General features: G+C 48.8%; 1 long non-coding RNA gene across 1 annotated transcript; it reads left to right on the forward strand.

Moving 5' to 3' along the window:
* Positions 1 to 13,692: 13,692 nt before the first annotated feature.
* Positions 13,693 to 16,538, forward strand: LOC126959100 (uncharacterized). The gene is made up of 3 exons (XR_007727478.1): positions 13,693 to 13,895; positions 15,014 to 15,104; positions 16,026 to 16,538. It is a non-coding gene; the product is annotated as an uncharacterized LOC126959100 (long non-coding RNA).
* Positions 16,539 to 19,341: the final 2,803 nt, after the last annotated feature.

Here is a 19,341-nt window from a genome sequence, read left to right on the forward strand (position 1 = left end):
TCAGGCTGAGCTTTCTGTTGCTGGGAGCCTTGTGGGAAGAACCAGCACTTCCAGGCTGTGCTGAGCCAGCCCTCTCCTGCCGCATGGGGCACCCACGCCCTTCTCTCCTCAAGACTCATCAGACCACATGAGGGCTTCTTGCCTCCTATCCAGGCCACCTGGGCCAGCTCCCTCCATGTCTCACCTGCTCCCCATTCTGTCCCATAACCCATCACGCCTTCCCCAGCGTCCCTCTGCCTTACGAGGTCCCATTTCCACATCAATCTGACCTTCCCCAAGGACTTGCTGATGTTCTGGGGCCTTCTACTTAGCCCTCTCTGATGGCGCCTCCCCATCAGCCTGTGAAGATGCCCAGTCTCCTTCCTCAGAACAGAAACACCCCTTTCCCCACCAGCTAACACTCATGCCACAGCCCTGTGTCCTGCCTCTCCTGGAGGAGCGCTCCTGCTCAGCTCCCTTCTGCCTGCAGCCCCAGGGAGCCCTCCAGGATTCCCTACTCTCCTGCCTCTGTCCAAGGCCCTCTGATGTCAGCTACATCCCTGAAGCCCTTCGGCCACTCCCTCCCTCCAAAATCCTCTCTGGCTCCAGTAAGGCTTTTCTCCATATTCTACCACCCAGACTATGCCTGTCTCTTATCACCCTCCCCCTCCACTATCCTCTGCTTTCCATCAACTGTCCCAAACCACCTTCTCCAGCCCTCCAAGCCTCCTCCACACTTCCCCTCCTACACACCCCTTCTCCTCACCCCTCCTCCTCCTCACCCCTCCTCCTCCTCCATACCCCTTCTCCTCTACACCCCTCCTCTTCCTCCACACCCTTCCTCCTCCACACCACACCTCCTCCTCCTCACCCCTCCTCCTCCTCCATACCCCTCCTCCTCACCTCTCCTCCACACCCCTCCTCCTCTTCCTTACCGCTCCTCCACACCCCTCCTCCTCTTCCTCACCCCCCTCCTCCTCCTCCACACTTCCCCTCCTACACACCCCTCCTCCTCACCCCTCCTCCTCCTCACCCCTCCTCTTCCTCCACACCCCTTCTCCTCCACACCCCTTCTCCTCCACACCCCTTCTCCTCCACACCCCTCCTGCTCTATAACCCTCCTCTCCACACCCCTCCTGCTCCACACCCCTCCTCCTCTATACCCCTCCTCCTCCACACCGCTCCTCCATGCCCCTCCTTCTCACCCCCCTCCTCCACACCCCTCTTCCTCCTCACCCCCTCCTCCTCACCCCTTGTCTTCCTCCAAACCCTTCCTCCTCCTCCTGTCTCCTTCTCCACACCCCTCCTGTTCCACATCCCTCCCCTTCCACACCCCTCCCCCTCCTCCAAACCCCTCCTCCTCCTCCACACCACTCCTCCACCTCCTCCAGCTCCTCCTCCTCTGCCATCTTTTCAAACACAGGATAGTGGAATCTTGAAAAGTACTGAATTTGTGTACTTGTTTCAAAATACTAAATCTTAGATCTGGGAGGAATGATTTTAGATCTTACTTTGGGCCAGGCACAGTGGCTCACGACAGTAATCCCAGCACTTTGGGAGGCTGAAGCTGGAGGATCACTTGAGGTCAGGAGTTCGAGACCAGCTTGGACAACATGGTGAAACCCCGTCTCTACCAAAAATACAAACATTAGCCGGGCGGGCGTCTGTAATCCCAGCTACTAGGGAGGCTGAGGCAGGAGAATTCCTTGAACCCAGGAGACAGAGGTTGCAGTGAGCAGAGATCACACCACTGTACTCCAACCTGGGTGACAGAGTGAGACTGTCTCAAAAAAATTAAAAATTAAAATTAAAAAGAGATCTTTTTGGTCCATTTTGCCTAATAAGTGCTGTATAGCTGGCAGGTATGGAAATTGGGGTTTACAATAGATCAGCTATATGCTGCTATGGCCTGATGTGGACACTAGGTGGAGCTGCCACTGGAAGAGTGGCTCTTAGGACCCAGAATAGGCCAGAGAGAGCCCTGGACCCCCTCAACTTTAGCCTTTGAGCTGGGCTGGCAGTGGTGTTGGCTAGAATTGAATTCTATGATATGGAGTAATAAGTATCCTTAGTGACCACCCGGACTACCAGACACTGCACCGTCAGAAGCGTTCAAACGAGAGTGACTCCATCTTGAACAGGGGCTGTGGGTAAAATGAGGCTGAGACCTGCTGGGCTGCATTCCCAGGAGGTTAGGCATTCAAAGTTACAGGAGGAGACAGGAGGTCAGCACAAGATAAAGATCACAAAGATCATGCTGATAAAACAGGATGCAATAAAGAAACTGCCAGAACCCGCCAAAACCAAGATGATGACGCAAGTGACCTCTGGTTGTCCTCACTGCTCATTATTCGCTAATTATAATACATTTGCTGCTAAAAGACACTCCCACCAGCGCATGACAGTTCACAAGTGCCATGGCAACGTCCGGAAGTTACCCTATATGGTCTAAAAGGAAGAGGAACCCTCAGTTCCAGGAAATTCCCACCCCATTCCCGGAAAACTCATAAATAATCCACTCCTTATTTACCGTATGATCAAGAAATAACCGTAAGTCTACTGAGTCGAGCAGCCCATGCTGCTGGGGTAGCCCCTTTTCTATTCATTTACTTTCTTGATAAACTTGCTAATAAACTTAATAATAAAAAATTAATAAAAAATAATTCCTTTCTTAATAAACTTATCAGCTTGCTTTTGAGTTCCTTCCTGCATGAAGCCAGGAATCTATGTGGCCTCCCAGGCTGAACCCTGTGACAGCACCACGCACATCCCTTACATCAACCTGAAAATGAGGCAGGGCACAGGTGACTCCTTTTTTTTTTTTTTCTGAGACAGAGTCTCGCTGTGTCACCCAGGCTAGAGTACAGTGGTGCAATCTTGGCTCACTGCAACCTCCGCCTCCCGGGTTCAAGCGATTCTCCCGCTTCAGCCTCCCGAGTAGCTGGGATTACAGGCATGTGCCACCACACCTGGCTGATTTTTGTATTTTTCGTAGAGATGGGATTTCACCATGTTGGCCAGGCTGGTCTCGAACTCTTGACAGGTGATCCACCTGCCTAGGTCTCCCAAAGTGCTGGGATTACAGGTGTGAACCACTGCCCCCAGCCAAGGATGACTTCTTGAGTTTACAGATGAGGAAACAGGCCCATAGAGGCTCTGTCACCCAACTAAACAGTGGAGGAACAAAGCCCGGACCCAACAGGCCTGACATCAAGGCCTCCTGACCCCACTGGCCCAGAACCCAGAGCTCCAAAGTGCATCCTTCAGGGTCTGCTCACAAATTTCCCTCCCCGTGCACCCCTGGCTCCCGAACACGCCAATCACCAGGGTGCGGAAATGAACCGCAGTGGTGGGCTCTCAGAAGCCCCTGGGAACGGTCCCCATGGATCCCAGTGAGACTGAAGGAAAGGAACACATGTTTTTTTCTCTCTCTCTCTTTTCCAGAATGTATTTTAATTTTTTAAAAAAGCTTTGCTTTGATAAAAATAGTGCATGCTCATTATAAGAAATTCAAGTAACACCGAAGAGTACAAAAAACAAAAATTTCAAGTGGTCCGGAAATCCAGCACCCCCAGAAATAATCATGGCTGACACCCAGAGAACATGGATGGAGACATCTCTCTACGCACATAGTCAGAGAAAAGGATTTTTTTTTTAACCAAAATGGGCTCATACAATACCTACTCTTTTTAGAAAAAGTGCCATACTTAAATTTAACAGAACAAAAGGCAACTTAAATGTAGCTAAAGAAACCACCAAGCTGCAAATAATGATGCTGCTGCTTCTGGTGCTAAATTATTTCTCTAAAGGAAAGAAAAATATTAAGCAGCTGAATTCATTCTTTCGACATGTTTCAACTATAGATGGCATCTCTTGACAACCTACGATTTAGGATAAGGAAATGAGCTCACCACCACTTCCTAGCTCCTTCCCCCTCCCAAATTTTTTGAGTTCACATTTTTACATTGTCAAGGTTTATACTACTTACATCCTGTCCTGTAACCATCGTTCCCACCATTGTTTGGCCTGTTCTGTGTGTATGGATTCCCTGTTCCACCACCTGTCCTTCTAGAATGGATTTTTCCATTCTTGGGTTATTTTCCTTCACCTTGTGGCTACCTTGACTTTGTCATCAAGGAGTCTTTTCAAGGTCTGAGTTGGTCACATTCACAGGGATGTCACTGCTGGACTGCAAGGTTGGAGACCTGAACTCTGAAATGGGAGTGAGTGGGCTATACAATTGACTGACTCAGGCCCGATGGAATTTACAGGAAGGAGACAAAGCACCGTACCCTCCATTATGACGACTCGCTAAAAACCACTGTGTCTTGAACTTGTATCTGATGGCACAGAGTTGAAGTTTTAGAATTCGGAAATAAAATGACTGGGGTGGGGTCCCAGGTACTGGGTTCAAAGAAAGGACATGCCAGGCTTTGGACCTCAATGCCCCCTCCCCATCAACCCTTTGACAGCTGTGCTCTATCCCACCTTGGAGGCCAAAGCAACTCCCTCCTGGATGTTAATGCGCCACGTTAACTTCCGATTATCCCCACTTCCAGGACTACCTCTAAGATTTGTACTTTTATCTACTGTTAAGAGCACACACTTACTGTAAATATGTTACCAAAAACACTGTAAATCTGTATCATAAACATTGTAAATATGTTATCATAAACCTATGGTACTATTTATAGTACACTATAAATAGGTTATAACCCTATGATATATACTCCCTGGGTCTTGGGGGGTGGGGGGCAACAGTACAGGGATCCACTGTCTCCTGGCTGCCCGAGACATGGCTTTTGTTTGTCAGTCCCTATTAAATGTTCCTAAGCAACTGGATTTGTCAGCCTCTGTGTTCACCCTCTCAACTCCCTCGGCCTTTGGGAGTAGGTTTGCATACACCTGCTCACCGTGCAACACCCATCTTCACTTAGAAAAATCTAACTTCTCCTTACAGGCCTAGGTCAAGTGACCCCTCCTCTGTGAAGCCTTCTGTGAGGTTTGGATTCTTATTTGCAAATATTTACCTCCCTCCCCTCCCACTGCAGGACCTCTAGGCTCCACCCCACCCATTTTTAAAAAGATTTCCTGTCCCATCTAGTGTCCCCATCTACTTGACCCCCAAACCCAGACAACAGGCACCCACAGACCTAATGGCAGGCCTTGACAGCTGCCCCCAAGCCCTTTGCCCTTGGGCTCTGCTATATGACTGACTTTGGCCAATGAGATGTTGGAATGTGACCAAACAGTAAAGCCTTGACATGGGGTCAGGAGGCCTTGGAGTCAGGCCCACTGGGTTCAGGCCCTTGCACCTTGACATGGGCTTGGTGACACGGCTCACCCTCTTGTGATTCTGCCATTGCCACTGGCACAGCTACTCCCTGGGTAGCCTATTGGTCCCAGAAGAATGGGAGACAGAACAGACCTTAACCAAACCCATGTCCGGGAGGCATCTAGCCAGGTCCTGCTGAAATCGGCAGGGCTGCCCCAGAATCTACAGACACATGAGCCAAAAATAAATGCTTAGAGTAGTAAGCCATTGAATTATGGCCATTTGTTACACAGCATATACGTGACAACAGTTGACTGATACACCTTCTCTGTTCATTTCCCTTTATGCTTGAGTTGCACTTTATTTCCACAGCTTCACTTTTTTAACTGTAGAGCTGATTTTGTGGTAGAGTGTTTGCCTCCCCACTGGTCTATGAGAAACTCGACATAAGGACTGCTTCTGATTCGATTCTGACTCCCCAGCATCCAATTAAATGGCAGCCAATGTCATTCTTTTTTTTTTTTTTGAGACAGGGTCTTGCTCTGCTGCCCAGGCTAGAATGCAGTGGCATGATCTTGGCTCACTGCAACTGCCACTTCCCAAGTAACTGGAATTACCAGCACGTACCCCCACACCCAGCTAATTTTTGTATTTTTAGTAGAGTCAGGGTTTCGCCCTGTTGGTCAGGCTGGTTTTGACTTCCTGGCCTCAAGCAATCTGCCCGCCTTGGCCTCCTAAAGTGATTACAGGTGTGAGCCACCACACCCAGCCAATGTCATTCTTTTCATCCTTTCCATCTGCACCTTTCCAGGACAGCCCAGTCTGGGTGGAGAGGCAAGTCTCTGCTACCAGGACTCACCTGCAAGTTTGGACAAGAAAGTTCAAAAGCCCTGAGCTTTGGGTGCCCATGACTGTCCATATGGCTCATTTGCAGTGACTCCTGCACTCCTGTTTCTCCCCCATTCAAGCTTCAGATTCCTAGGAGAGAACACTGACCCAGCCAGCATGACATTGGGACCGGGTTACACTGGCCTGGCTTTTGGGAGGAGAGGGGCCCGGGCAGCCTCAGTTTGCATGCCTTCGTTTGCAGCCGGTAAGACAGTCCCTGGGAGGTTGCAGAGCTTGTTAGAGGGAAGCAGCGCCTATGTAGAAGACAGCTGAAGAGGATCCCGTACTTGAAACAAGCCAGGCTTTGAGCAGGTGATAGGAATCATATCAGGTTAGTCCTGGGGCTCCTGGGCTACAAAACTGGCATCCTGAGAAGATTAAGGATGGGTGCTGGTGCCCTGGCCAGACCCATCAGAGAGGAGGGCGGAGGCCTGGGCAGGAACCCTCTGTGTTCAGAAAACTGTTCAATGCGCCTTTCAAAGTATGGGCTTTGTCCTTCTCAACAAACCTTCTTGTTTTATTTATCATGTCTAGCAATAAAGGACCCATTTTATAGAAAGAATAGTGAGGAAAATGATAGTTAACATTTAGGAACTGTATCCAAGGGGCAAGCACGCCCCATGAGATGGGCACCACCATTCCCATTTTATAGATAAGGAAACTGAGGCACAGAGAGGCCACTGCCTTGCCCCATCTTAACAGCTAGGAAGGGTGGAGATCACATTTGAACCCAGGTCTCTGTAACTCCAGGGCCCATGCACTTGACTCCTAAGCAGCACTGCCTCTAGGCCTCATTCCTATGCACACGTCCCTGTGTCCCTGCTGATTGCCTGTTGCCCTGGCACGATTATTAATGGTGCCTCCTTTCATCCTCAAAAGGGTCCTGGTTTGAGGTGGGTTTTTTTCGTTTGTTTGTTTTTTGTTTTTGTTTTTGTTTTTGTTTTCTCGAGACAGGGTCTCGCTCTGCACCCTGGTCACTGCACCCAGGTCACTGCACCCAGGCTGGAGTGCGGTGGAGCGATCTTAGTGCACTGCAATCTCTGCCTCCTGGGCTCAAGTGGTCTTCAAAAGGGTCTTGGTTTGGCTGACAAATTTTAAGGCCAGGTAGAGCCTACATTATCATAGCAAGATGTTGGTGGACAGAGTTTTGGGAAACCCAGCTGACAGCTGCCCCTCACTGTCCCCGAATTCTGGCATCCAGGGCTGACTCTCCTGGGCAGTTCCGTGTTGTGTTAATGAGATGGCCCTTGTTGCCCCTGGGTACCTGGGTACTTCACAAAGCAGCCTTCCAAGATTTCCAGTACTCCAGGGCTCTTTGTTTATATTTGGACAAAGAGCTCCTTTTACTCCCTGACACCAACCCCTACTTGTACTTGCGAGGCTCTTCTCCCTGTTGTCATGTATTAGCTTGGCCGGGAAAGTGGCCACTGTTCTCCCTGATGTTCCCAGGTGAAAGCTCCTGGGCTCCCATCCGGGCTCCTGGGCTCCCATCCGGGCTCCTGGCCTCCCATCTGGGATCCTGGCCTTCCATCCAGGCTCCTGGCCTCAAATCCGAGCTCCTGGCCTCGCATCTGGGATCCTGGCCTTCCATCCAGGCTCCTGGCCTCAAATCCGAGCTCCTGGCCTCGCATCTGGGCTCCTGGCCTCCCATCAGGGCTCCTGGCCTTGAATCTGGGCTCCTGGACTCCCATCTGGGATCCTGGCCTGAAATCCAGGCTCCTGGCCTCCCATCCAGGTTCCTGGTGCTGGCTCTGCCTTCTCCTTTGGAGTGGGTGGTAGCAGTGGGGGCTGGTGAAATGTGTCACTTCCTGCTCCTGGTTCTTCCTGCAGATAAATGTCTCTGGCCTAGCTCTGAGGAACTTCCTATGTGACACTTTCATGCATCCGTAGCCACTGCAGACAATACTCTCTCATCACTTCCCACTCAGGCTCCTGAAAGCCAGCATGGCCCGCAGCAAGGCGTGGAAAGCGCTGACTCTGCAGAACGCTGAGAAGGGGTGCACACCTCAGCATTCAGACCAGCCTGGGGCACTGGCTACTGCAGAAACAGTGAAGACATGTCTGCACTGAAGGAATTCTTCAAATCTTTGACATGCCAGCCCATTTCCAAGAGGTCAGCATAGTAGGCAGCACTTCTCAAACTGTCCCCTGAATCTTTTCTGTCTGGAACATCTCGTGGGGCTGATGTTCTGTGGGGCACACCGGAAAGGCATGGAGACAGGCAGGGGAGGATGAAGCCAGGATGTGGGAGCGATTTAAAGGCTTTGAAAGGATCCATGGACAGCCACAGTGGCTCACCCCTGTAATCCCAACACTTTGGGAGGCCAAGGCGGGCAGATCTCTTCAGGTCAGGAGTTCAAGACCAGCCTGGCCAACATGGTGAAACCCCATCTCTACTTAAATACAAAAAGTAACCGACATGGTGGCAGGCGCCTGTAATCCCAGCTACTCAGGAGGCTGAGGAAGGAGAATCACCTGAACCTGGTAGGTGGAAGTTGCAGCGAGCCGAGATCACACCACTGCACTCCAGCCTGGGCAGTGAAGCAAGAGTCTGCCTCCAAAAAAAAAAAAAAAAAGGCGAGGAGGGGAAATGGGGAAAGGAAGGGACCAAAGCCGAGAGACAGCCCCAGAACAGGATAAGAGGGCATCACAGAGCTTCCAGCACCGAGGATGACCAAGTGGGTCCAGGCTCAGGGAAGTCTGAGAGATGCCTTTGACCAATCCATGAATGATGTTATTACAGCCACTGACTATTCACATTACTATAAATAAGTGAGTGGCCAAGAAATCACACCTGAGGAGATGCAAATGCTACCCAGACAGGGCTGTTACCTGTAACGAGCGTCCCTTGGCGTTCGCTCACTTCCTTGCAGTAGCTGCTATGGGGTATCCAGTCCACTGCGTGCTGCTGACCAGCAGACTCTGGGCAGGAAGTGGATTCTTTTTTCAATTCAAAAAGATCCGCCTAGTCTTGTTTGCATGAATGAGAGTGTGGCTCACAAACGTGAGCTTGTTAAAAAGTCAGATGCCTGGTACAATGATCATTATTTGCAGATGACATGATTCTAGACCTGAAAGTTTGGAGAAAACCAAATTTTAAACCACAAGAAACAAGAAGAGAAATTGGTATATGACTTAGAATTTAACACTGGGAGGCCAAGCATAATCCCAGCACTTTGGGAGGCTGAGGTGGACGGATTGCTTGAGTCCAGGAGCTGGAAACCTGTACAATATAGCAAGGCCCTATGTCTACAAAAAATTAAAACATCAGCCAGGCGTGGTGGCATATGCCTGTGGTCCCAGCTACTCTGGAGGCTGAGGCAGGGGGATCACTTGAGCCTGGGAGGTCGAGGCTGCAGTGAGCCAAGATAGTGCCACTGCACTCCAGCCTGGGTGACAGAGCCAGACCCTGTCTCAAAAAGAAAAAAAAAAAAGATTTTAACACTGGAGATACGGCAGCCAGAGCACTTGTTCCAGCTTCCCTGTCCCCACCCAAGTTTCTAAACATGACTGAAACAATATGTATTTTAAAATCTGCAATAGGAATAGAAACTACAAAGGGATGTCCTCATTATCAGAAGTTGTAAGGACCGAATTGAATGTGAAAACTCTAGCCATAAGATGTGTTCAGAAGAGAACACCTGAAGGCCGGGCGCGGTGGCTCATGCCTGTAATCCCAGCACTCTGGGAGGCCGAGGCGGGCAGATCACCTGAGGTTGCGAGTTCGAGACCAGCCTGACCAACACTGAGAAACCCCGTCTCTACTAAAAATACAAAAAATTAGCTAGGCGTGGTGGCGCATGCCTGTAATCCCAGCTACTCAGGAGGCTGAGGCAGGAGAATTGCTTGAACCCGGGAGGGTGCCATTGCACTCCAGCCTGGGCAACAAGAGTGAGACTCCGTCTCGGGGAAAAAAAAAAAAAAGAGAGAACACCTGTGAAGGGAAGGAAGAAGGAAAGGAAGGGAAGGGCCCACTTAGGGACTTAGGGATGTGCTGAGTCCAGGGGAGGAGGCAGCTGTAGGTGACTGGTGGGTGTGGCAAGGATTTGCTCTGCCCCTACTGCCAGGAGGTGGCAGAGGGACCCTCCAGATGAGGACATGGGGCTCATTTCCTTCATAAACAGCCCTTTATCAATGAGATAAAGCCCAACAGCCCAACAGAGAAAACAGGGGCAAGGAGAGGAGACTGTGGTTCACAGAGAAATCCAAGTAACTAATATCATGAAAAGATTTTGGATCTCACTCATAATTAATGCTAATTAAAACAACAACAACGCTGAACAATACACATTCACCACTGGCAAAACTTTTTAAAGATTACTAATGCTCAGGGCTGGTGAGCGTGTTGGGGAAATAGGGTTCTTCCAGCTGATGGGATGTAAATTGGAACAACCTTTCTTGAGGACAATTTGGCATCAGCTGTCAAACAGAATTACTGTTATTATTTTAAGACAAGGTCTTGCTTTGTCCCCCAGGCTGGAGTCCAGTGGCTCTATCTCTGCTCACTGCAACCTCTGCCTCCTGGGCTCAAGCGATTCTCCCACCTCAGCCTCCTGCGTAGCTGGAACCACAGGCGCGCACCACCACGCCTGGCTAATTTTGCAGTTTTTGTAGAGAGAGGGTTTCACCATGTTGCCCAGGCTGGTCTCAAACTCTTGACCTCAAGTGATCCACTTGCCTCAGCCTCCCAAAGTGTCGGGATTACAGGTGTGAGCCACTGCACCCAGCCTCAAACAGAATTACTAAGATCCTAGAAGAAAATATAATAAAATATTTCTATATTCTTGGAGAAGGGAAAAACCTAAGCAAGACACAAAACCCAGAAGCCCTAAAGGAAAAAAATGAACAGATTTGACCTCATAAAAATGTAAAACTTCTGTAAGGCTACACAGACTATAACAAAGATAAAAGACAAATAATAGACAATATGTGCAACATGCAAAATAGCACTAAAATGCAAACAGCCCCTTCGTATCAAAGGATAAAACTTCATATTCCAATATATAAATGGTCAATGGATAAGAGCAGGCAACTTGCAAGAGAAGAAATTCAGATAGCCTGGAGTTGAGAAACGACCTTGATGCTCCCTGGGGATTGGATAAATGCAAATTTTAAAACAGACAATATCTAGAGTTGGCAAAAGGAAAGCAGTGCTCCCGTCAGCTGTGAGCACTATATTGCTGTACGATCTTTTGAAGGGCCATTTGGAAGAACCCATCAACATTGCAAATGTGCAGATAAACTTCTAGGAATCTATCCTTTGGAAATACCAGCTCAACCCTACATGGATATGAACAAGTACAATAGGCCCCCCGCTTATCCTCAGGGGATACATTGCAAGACCTCCAGGGGATGCCTGAAACAGCTAATAGTACTGAGCGCTATATAGATTATGTTTGTTCCTATACATGCATACCTATGATAAAGTTGAATTTATAAATTAGGCACAGTAAGAGATTAACAATAATAACTAATAATAAAATAGAACAATTATAACAGTATACTGTGATAAAACTTATGTGAATGCGGTCTCCCTCTCTCTCTCTCAAAACGCCTTATTGTACTGCACTCACCTATTTTTAGATGGTGGTTGACCGCAGGTAACTGAAACCGCAGAAAGCAAAACTGCGATGTGGAGGGACTGCTTGCATCCTCCTTTCAGACCTGTTTGTGAGAGAGTTTTAACTGGAGGGCATCTAAATAATCAGAGAGTGGGAAGAGAAAGGTGTACTCACTTTTTATAGTTTTGTGTTGTTTGTGAATGTTTTCTATTTCATATGTTTTGTAATTCAGGCCAAAGGAGATAATGACAAACAGGAAAAAATGCTATGTGTCTGACTTTCAGGAATTTATTAGAGGGAATGGAAATCCTACCACCTCCTATTGCTAAATCTCATTAAAATGCCCTTGAAATCAACCCAAACCAACTTTCAGGCACAGCCAGAACAACAGAGGCAGAGCAGAGCTCAGGATCCTGAATCCACACCCCCTAGTCACTCCGGGTGGGAAGAGAGGAAGGGGGCTCGCTTCCCACCATCCCCATCCCACCTGCCTGGAGAGGCTGATGTGGGGCGAGGTTTCACTATCAGTCCACAGAGGGGACTTCATGTACACAACTCATTAACATTTATTGAGCACCTATGATGTGCTAGGCACTGTTCTAGGTCCTGAGGATATGGTGATGAACAAGATCCCTGCTCTCACAGCTTACCCAGTGGGTGCCCTAAGCAGGCAATAAACAAATACGTGAGCAAGATGACAAGACAATAGCAGAAAACACTAAAGTTTTGGAGCAAAGCCATGAACTCTGTTTTGGTTTTTTTTGTTTGTTTGTTTGTTTTTTGAGACAGAGTCTTGCTCTGTCATCCAGGCTGGAGTGCAGTGGTGCAATCTCGGCTCACCACAACCTCTGCCTCCCGGATTCAAGCAATTCTCCTGCCTCAGCCTCCTGAGTGACTGGGATTATAGGCACATGCGACCACGCGACCACGCCCAGCTAATTTTTCTATTTTTAGTAGAGATGGGGTTTCACCATATTGGTCAGGCTGGTCTCGAACTCCTGACCTTGTGATCTGCCAGCCTCAGCCTGCCAAAGTGCTGGAATTAACGGCGGAAGGCTGGCTGATGACATTAAGCAGCTAAAGGCGTGGACTGTCGAAGCCAAATAGCATCAGCTCTCTTTGGCTTCCCCAGCCCGTGGAACAGTCTTCCTATTTTGAGAATTTCCTACCTTATGAACTCACACCTGCTTATGATGGAAGCCAAAAACTTTCCCCATCTCTCTTGAAGATTGGGCACAGCATACCACTTAAGACACCAGCCGTCGGCTGCTCCTGCATGAGGCTAAGTGACACTGAGAAGCAGGTACCTGGAGTTCTTTCTGTCAGGATGACAGCAGATCCCAGAGGCGGCAGCAGAGAGAACCAGTCCAGGTAAATGACCTCCGAGCCTGGTTCTCTGATTTCCCTAAGATTTTATCAGGCACCTCCTATCCTTTAATAGGTTCCTCTGTAGCTTAAAACCAGCTAAAGAGCAGTCTGTTGCTTGTAATTAAGGACTCCTACTTGTACACAAAGGGAGAAAGGCAATAATCAAACAAATTACTTTCAGATAGACATCAGTGCTAGGAGGAGGTCAGCACAAGGTGATGTAAGAGAGAGTGACAGGTGGGGTGAGGGCTACACTTGATAAGGGGGTCAGTGAAGCCTCTCTGAGGAGGTGACATTGAGCTGAGACCCAAACAATGAGAAGGAACTAGCCATAGAAAGATCTGGGCAAGGAGACTTCTAGACGGGGGAGCAGAAAATGTAAAGGATGAGCTTCAGATGTTGACGGATGTAGGGAGGGTTGATGTGTTTGGAGTTTAGTGCAGGTGAATAAAGAGGAACATAATGAGATTGGAAAGTAGGTAGGAGTCAGTTCATGCCAGGCCTTGCAGATCATGGTAAGACATTTGGATTTTATTCTGAGGTTACTGGGAAGCCATTAGAGAGTTTTAAATGGGACATAACATAGTACGTGGGGTAGCTAGCCTTCAAAACATCCTCCAGTGATTCTTGCGTCCTGGTATTTACACCCTCGTGTAGCCCCTCTCACATTGACTAGGGCTGACCCGATAGGATGCTGCAAATGTGATGGTATATAACTTTCAAGGAAGGTCATAAAAGACATTGTGACTCTGCCTTGGGCTCCCGAATGTCTGCCTCTGGGGAAGCCAGCCGCCATGTTGTGAAGATACTCAAGCAGCCCTATGGTGAGGCACTGAGGCTTTCTGCCAACAGCCTTGTGAATGAGACATCTTGAAAGAGGATCCTCCAGCCCCAGCCAAACTTTCAAATGGTTCCAACTCTGACATCCTGACAACTTCATGAGAGGCCCTGAGCCAGAACCACCCAAACCCCTGACCCATAAGTGTATAACGTAACAAATGTTTGTTGTTTCATGCCACTAAGTTTTGGGGCAATTTGCTACCTCTAGCCATTGTTCCCAGCTGGTGTGTAGTCTGACTGGCAGGTACCCATGCTTTATTAGTGGTTTGACATTTTGACTATCAGCCCTGAGTAGGAGGAATGACATAGAGAGGAGATAGAGTTGTGAATGAGAGGAGGCCAAATCGTGGAGTCAGAGCGAAAAGGAGCACCCTGGGGAGGGCTGAGTCACTTGTGCTGTCTGGAGGGAGGCGGAGCAAAGATCTGCAGCCCAGCTGACTGCGGTCTCAGCTTTTCCAGCCTCCAGGCTTTCTCCGGGGTTCCTAAGTCTATATGTCCTCACTGGAAATGCCCCATGACTTGGGGTGACATGGGTGAGTTTTATTCCTCCTTCTTCCCAGAGCCATGCCAGACCTGATGCTGGAGGGCTGGGCTCTTGTCCTAGTTCCCCGTCCTGGGCAGGGCCCAGGGCACCGGCCAGTGGGGGAAACTGCCTTCTCCACCTCCTACGTGCACTGATGGTCACACCTCGCCCCACATCAGACTCTCCAGCCAGGTAGGGTGGGAACCACAGGAAGCGAGCCCCCTTCTTCTCTTCCCACCCAGAGTGACTAGGGGGTGTGGATTCAGGATCCTGAGCTCTGCTCTGCCTCTGTTGTTCTGGCTGTGCCTGAGAGTTGGTTTGGGTTGATTTCAAGGGCATTTTAATGAGATTTAGCAATAGGAGGTGGTAGAATTTCCACTCCCTCTAATAAATTCCCAAAAGTCAGACACATAGCATTTTTTTTTCCTTTTTGTCATTATCCTTTTTGGCTTTAATTACAAAACATATGAAATAGAAAACATTCACAAACAACACAAAACTATAAAAAGTGAGTACCCCTTTCTCTTCCCACTCTCTGATTATTTAGATGCCCTCCAGTTAAAACTCTCTCACAAACAGGTCTGAAAGGAGGATGCAAGCAGTCCCTCCACATCACAGTTTTGCTTTCTGCGGTTTCAGTTACCTGCGGTCAACCACCATCTAAAAATAGGTGAGTGCAGTACAATAAGGCATTTTGAGACAGAGAGAGAGGGAGAGAGAGAGAGAGAAACCACATTCACATAAGTTTTATCACAGTATACTGTTATAATTGTTCTATTTTGTTATTAGTTATTATTATTATTTTTGAGATGGAGTCTCGCTCTGTCGCCCAGGCTGAAGTGCAGTGGTGCGATCTCGGCTCACTGCAACCTCCACCTCCTGGGTTCAAGCAATTCTCCTGCCTCAGTCTCCCAAGTAGCTGGGATCACAGGTGCCCACCACTGTGCTCGGCTAATTTTTGTATTTTTAGTAGAGACAGGATTTCACCATGTTGGCCAGGCTGGTCTGAAACTCCTGACCTCAGGTGATCTGTCTGTCTCAGCCTCTCAAAGTGCTGGAGTTACAGGCGTGAGTCACTGCGCCCAGCCTTAGTTATTATTGTTATTCTCCTACTACACTAACTCCATGGCCTGAACAGTCCACCCCTTTGGCTGCTTGACATCGTCATCCGCCGTCTTCCATCCTTGCACTCACAAACAACAGAACCCAACAGCAAGTGGAGAGATGTTTTTCAAAAAGGAAATAGTTGTGAAAAGAGTTCATGGCTTTGCTCCAAAACTTTAGGGCTTTCTGGCGTTCTCTTTTCGTCTTGCTCATATATTTATTCATTGCCTGCCTAGGGTACCTGCTGGGTAAGCTATGAGAGTGAGGATCTTGTTCATCACCATATCCTCAGGACCTAGAACAGTGCCTGGCACATCATAGGTGCTCAACAAATGTTAAATTAATGAGTTGTGCCATGAAGTTCCTTTCTATGTTTAATGGAGCTGACCTGTGTAGCCAATAGGGTATTGCAAAAATGACAGTGCATTTCATGAAGCCTCAGTTTCCATGGCTAAGTGCCTCATCCTTTGGTTATTCCCAATTTCAGATTCCAGAGAAGGGGAATATGATTGGCTCATCTCATCTGTCTGTACCAAGCCATGCCATAGATTACCAAGTGGCCTATAAACTGGAAGCTTCAGGGAGATGTGTCTGCCTACCTTAGTCAGTTAGAAGTCCCATGGCCTCTCAAGACACTGTGGTTGACAAGTCTAGTATGATAGGATCACATCTTATCGGAGGAGTGATTCTAAAATCTCTATGTAAGACTTTATCCCATACAGTCAGAGTTACTCATGAAAATCCCTCAAATTACCCATACATTTATTTGTTTACTTATTTATTTTTATTTTTATTGTTTTTGAGATAGAGTTTCACCCTGTTGCCCAGGCTAGAGTGATCTCGCAATCACTGCAACCTCTGTCTCCCGAGTAGTTGGGATTACAGGCATGCACCACCATACCTAGCTTATTTATTTATTTATTGTGTTTTTAGTAGAGATGGGGATTCTCCATGTTGGCCAGGCTGGTCTTGAACTCCTGACATCAGATGATCTGCCCACGTCGGCCTCCCAAAGTGCTGGGATTACAGGTGTGAGCCACCACGCCTGGCCAAAAAACACACATCTTTAGACATGAGAGTCACAGTCCACATAATGAGATGCTCACAGTATAAGAGGCACTTGGGAGACCCACTGAGAGAATAACAGGCTCCCATCACATCTATCTCTGCTCATTCTGGGCACACACTCTGACTAGAATGATAGGTAGACTCGCTGGCACTATTTAAATTGTCCTCTCCCCTCCCCTCCCCTCCTTTCCTCCTTCCTTCCTTTCTTCTCTTTTATTTACACATACATGCTACAAGGGTTTAAACATCCACTTGCTCTTGTTGGATTTACACATGAATTGCATGGAGGTCTGAATATAAGAGGAAGAAAATTAATCTGATCCCAGTGAGAAAGCCCTGAGCACAGACGTAAAAGAAGAAAGCAGCAAAATTGTATTGATAATCCTATTTCCTGAAATAGATCTCTCATATGAAATGTAAGGAGATTTTAGAAAACAGCTATTACCTATTCTGAGGGAAATTAGACAAGGACAGTGCAGGGGGAACTGGGTGCTTCATCATATTAGATTGTCCCTGGAAGCTGAAATGAATAGGCTTACAGAGAACTGGATTATTAAGCAGAGGATAAACAAGAGAAACCTATGTGGCAAGTGAGGGATATTAATGGAGAGATGAAAAGAAAACAAGGGAAAATGGCAGGCATTTAGGATAAAGTGTGAAGATACAGTATGAGGGGAAAACACTTTAAGTTTCTGGATAAAATAAATCATTTTATTTATGGTGGAAGGAAATCAATAATCAAAAACTTGTTCTCTCTCACACACCACACACACACATACATACACACACCCACACACACACACCCCATTGTAAAATCCTTAAGGACAAAGAGCGTGTCTATTTTCTTCACTGCTCTCTCCTCAGAACTTAAAACAGTGCCAACCTAGCATATAGTAAGCACTCAATAAATATTTGTCGAATAAATGAATGCAAGTCTTTAAAATGAAATGAGATGGGTCATCTTGTACCAATTAAAACGAGACTACCGACCCTAAGCTATCTCTTGGGGAAACTCTTAAACTTGGTACAAAAATAAAGACTTATGGCCTGGTGCAGTAGCTCATGCCTGTTAATCCCAGCACTTTGGGAGGCTGAGGCAGGTGGATCACCTGAGGTCAGGAGTTTGAGACCAGCCTGGCCAACATGGTGAAACCCCGTCTCTACTAAAAATACAAAAATTAGCTGGACGTGGTGGTGCATGCCTGTAATCCCAGCTACTAGGGAGGCTGAGGCATGAGAATTGCTTGAACCTGGGAGTGGGAGGTTGCAGGGAGCCAAGATGGCACCACTGCACTCCAGCCTGGGCAACAAGAGCGAAACTCTGTCTCAAAAAATAAATAAATAAAGACTTCTCCCAAATTTCATGCAGAAAAAATTCAAACTTAGATGATTTCCGAAAATCTTAATAATCAGGACAACCTTGAACTTCACATGCAACAGTCAATGCCTGAGACAATGGAGTGAAAGCCACCAGATCCTTAAGGGAAAAGTGTTCTCCAGGACTCTTGAAGCCAGCCCTGATGTTGGCCACTGGAAAAGACAATCAAGGAAAATTTCTGACCTTTGGTGAAACACAAAGTCTAAAGGACCCCTGTGCTGTGTGTGATGTGATTTTGAGAGAAACAAATAAACAAAAAGGCCAGGTGTGGTGGCTCACGCCTGTATTCCCAGCACTTTGGGAGGCCCAGACAGGAGGATCCTTGAGCTCACGAGTTCGAGACCATCCTGGGCAATATGGCAAAACTCTGTCTCTCCAAAAAAAAAAAAAAAGAAAGAAAGAAAGAAAGAAAACAGCCGGGTGTGGCGGCACGTGTCTGTGGTCCCAGCTACCCTGGAGGCCGAGGCGAGGGGATCGCTTGAGCCTGAGAGGTGGAGGCTTCAGCAAACCAAGATCACGCCACAGGGCCACAAAGCAAGATTGTCTTAAAAAAAAAAAAAAAACAACTAAAGGAACACCCCTGACCCGGTGCCAGTGGCCCTTAGGTCCTGATGGGGGAGTCGGTCAGTCAATGCATGGGTGAGCAAATGAGTGAAGCAACGCCAGCACAGCGCTGGCCCGGATCTAAATTGGCTTGAAGGCGGGGTCGCTGGGGAGGTGGCAGCCCAGCCCCGAGCTGGACTTGGCAGACTCCTCGGCCTGGCCAGCGCCTGAGGACCCTAGGATCACAGCGTGGGGCCGGGGTGGGACAGGGCCGGGCAGCTCCCCCTGCAGAGCTGGGTCAGGCCCTTGTTGTTGCCGGGGCAGGCCCGGCAGCGGAGCAGGCGCGAGGGCGAGCAGAAAGAGCAAGACCCCCGGAGCCCGGCACAGCGCTCCTCACCACCGGGAAGGGCGGCTGCGCCCGACCGGGCTCCTGCATCCCCCAACCCCGGAGCGTGCAGCCGCCCCAAACTCCCAGCGGCCTCCGGCTTCCAGGTGAGCAGCACCGGAAGGGATCGGCGTCGCGTCCTCCCCGCCGCTGGGGCCTCCTCAACCCCGTCCCCGCCACTTCACGCCCTCCGCGTGGAAGGACGGGGGTCCAGGGACCTCTGCAAACGGCTGATACCCCGAAGCCCGGCTCCTCCGCCACGCTCTCCCTCCCCGGCGCTTCGGCCGCGCGGCCGCTTCCCGCACCGAGGACGCCCTGGGCTCCAGCGTTCAGCCTGCGTTTCTGGACACCCGCGATGCGCAGGAGGTTGGACAGGACCGCCCCAAACCTGCGTCGTGGGGCTTCGCCCCCCTGAGATCACCCAGGCAG

The sequence above is a fragment of the Macaca thibetana genome, chromosome 7 (genome assembly GCF_024542745.1).
Source record: "Macaca thibetana thibetana isolate TM-01 chromosome 7, ASM2454274v1, whole genome shotgun sequence".
Taxonomy (NCBI): Eukaryota; Metazoa; Chordata; class Mammalia; order Primates; family Cercopithecidae; genus Macaca; species Macaca thibetana.